Source organism: Leiobunum rupestre, chromosome 10, assembly GCF_980474605.1.
Source record: "Leiobunum rupestre chromosome 10, qqLeiRupe1.1.hap1, whole genome shotgun sequence".
Lineage (NCBI taxonomy): Eukaryota > Metazoa > Arthropoda > Arachnida > Opiliones > Sclerosomatidae > Leiobunum > Leiobunum rupestre.
In genome coordinates, this window is record NC_143393.1 from 30,498,560 (window position 1) to 30,501,114 (window position 2,555).

The following is a 2,555-nucleotide window of genomic DNA, read 5'->3' on the forward strand; positions in this document are numbered from 1 at the left end:
CAATATATTTGTGATTAACAATGCTGTAATATTGTTCAGAGAAATAAAAAATACCTTTATTACCGCAGTTGTGTTGCCTCCTTTCACGTCGGGCATCACTCCTTTTAAAAGTCTTATTTCTCCAACACTGACCATATTGGTCAACTGTTGGATTAGGCAAAACTACAAACTCCGTTATCTCTTTAAAAACGGATTGGCCTATGTGGAAGTTTTGCACAATCGCAATCTCAAAATCAATTAGAAACAAATGGTTTGGGTTGAAAATATATTAATGCGCTTTTATTTTCATCATTTTATCCACACAAATAAAAAAAAAATCCAAATGATGAGGGTATGAACTAGAAGCAAAAATATTTACATTAGGAAAGTTATTTCACTGAAAACAAAAATAAGGTCGTTTACATTTTATCGGCGTGGTAGTTCGGAAGAGTTGTCGGATTGGAAGTCACTGGTTTAGTAATAGCCGCGACGAGCGTAAGGGTATCCTCCGCCGTAGTGTCCTAATCCAAGTCCACCTCCGACGCCAGGGTATCCTCCGCCATAGTGTCCTAATCCAAGTCCACCGCCTTTGTTGATGCCGAGACCCAAGCCTTTGTTCATGCCAAGGCCGAAACCCCCAATAGCCTGGCCGACGGCGAAGATACAGGCCACGATGACTAAGAAGGCGATCTGTGGGCGGGAAATTAGTTACTTTTATAGCAAAACAAATATTTTTAATCATTTGTAAAATGGCAGCAGTAAAGATTAATTCACACGGGCAAACTTTGTTGCCCAATCGAGTTCCAATATTTAACGGTTGTTTGCAGTTCCATATTTAAAAGGATCAACGAATTTCACATTTATGCTAGTAGGTCTTAGATGATTTTAAATTTATGCTAGGACTTCTGGTATTATAAAATGCACCTCTAATGGAAAGTATTTTCCCCTTTCTCAAACCTGTATGTTTTGCGAGAATAAAAATGAATTTTTTCACTTACCATAGACTTCATGTTGATGGGTTGGAGGTTTTCTTCACGACTTGTAAATATCGAAAGGCGAAGACAGAATGAGTCTTTGTCAGCCACTGTAGTCCCTTTTATACTCGGATTAAATTATTAATACTACAAGGGGGTTAGATTAATTAATTCGTTTATCTCAATCTTTGGAGTACCTTTCTTCTTAAGGAAATATGTGTTTTCATCGTTTTAAGTAGTTTTAATTCTAAACCAGAGATAATTATTTATATATATATTGTTTTTACTATAATCGGTTCTATAAAGGTCTCTTAGACCACGTGCATGATTTTTACCTCTCCGAGGGGACAAAGTCCCCTAGGAGGGGTTATACAACGACCGTGTCTGTCTGTGGGTGGGTCTGTGGGTGGGTCTGTGGGTGGGTCTGTGGGTAGGTCTGTGGGTGTGTCTGTCTGTCAGGACTGCGAACGCGTTCGCATTTTCGGTGCAAAGTGTAATCACTGCGTACGCAGTTTCTCAAAGGGTTGGCAAAACCACCGTGTGACGGTGAGCGTTAACGGATGCATTTGCGGTTTGGTTTGGATGGTGTTTTTTCGCTCACCGTCGTGACGGTTTGGTGTATTACTTTTTTTGTAATGTTTATGCGTAGGTTGTGAGTGTTGAATTTGTTGTGTTTGTGTTCTGATGGATGTGCATGTTGAGTCTGTTGTGTTTATATGGGCGTTTTCTCTCCAACTTCTTCTTAATGACTTTGGGACGGACCGAGTGCTGAGTGTAATGCTACCTCTCAACGTCCAATGGCAGGGTTTCCACCAGTTGTACACGGTATTCGTCTTAGTATCAATTTGCGATCGCATCGGGCGGGATTTGAACCCGAGACCTCCTGATTGACAGGCGGACGTTCTACCACAGAACCACCGACACTTGTTACGCCTTTTTGAAAATTAGACCTTCAGCTTTATCGGAAGCGTATTTAATAGAGTACGAAATTTTGGTTTAATTGAAATAGAATTGAAATTGAAATTATTGCATCGAAGAAATTCTACTTTAGCGTTTCTCTATTGATTAAAAATAAATGCGCCACCCAGGTTTCGAACCCAGACCATTCGGCTTGGCAGTCGAGCGCTCTACCACAGAACCACCGATAGCTCCTTAGATTCACTGAAATTAAGACAGGCATCGTAAGCATAATAGGTAATAAAGTCTTTTTTTATTAATGAATTTATGAAGGCCTAATCTGGTATTTTTTAAAGGTTAAATCTTGTTTTAGCGCAGTCAGCCGAGATTAGAGGGTTAAAGGGTAGACCCTGTGGGTGGTCCACTTTTTTAACGACCTATATATAGTTCTGTTAATTCAAAGGAGATAATTTAACGTTAATTGCTTTAAGAGCTGGCGGTTCGTCAAGTGGCTCTCTGTGCTTTGTTGATGGTAAGGTTTTTGCTTCTTGTAAATACATTTGGTGTGGATATTTGGATATCTACGATTTCTAACGCAGTCAATGATTTCTTGGGTGTGCGAGTCATTATATGATATTGGAAATTGGACGGCATTGGTCTTTTTCATGTGGTATGCGTCACAACGTCAACAGGAAGTGAACGAGT

At 39.8% G+C, this 2,555-nt stretch overlaps 1 long non-coding RNA gene across 1 annotated transcript; it reads right to left on the bottom strand.

Moving 5' to 3' along the window:
- Positions 1–337: 337 nt before the first annotated feature.
- LOC149925359 (uncharacterized) lies at positions 338–1,070 on the bottom strand. Its single transcript, XR_016476832.1, has 2 exons — positions 978–1,070; positions 338–669 (listed from the first exon to the last, which is right to left on the bottom strand). It is a non-coding gene; the product is annotated as an uncharacterized LOC149925359 (long non-coding RNA).
- Between the last annotated feature and the right edge of the window lie 1,485 nt (positions 1,071–2,555).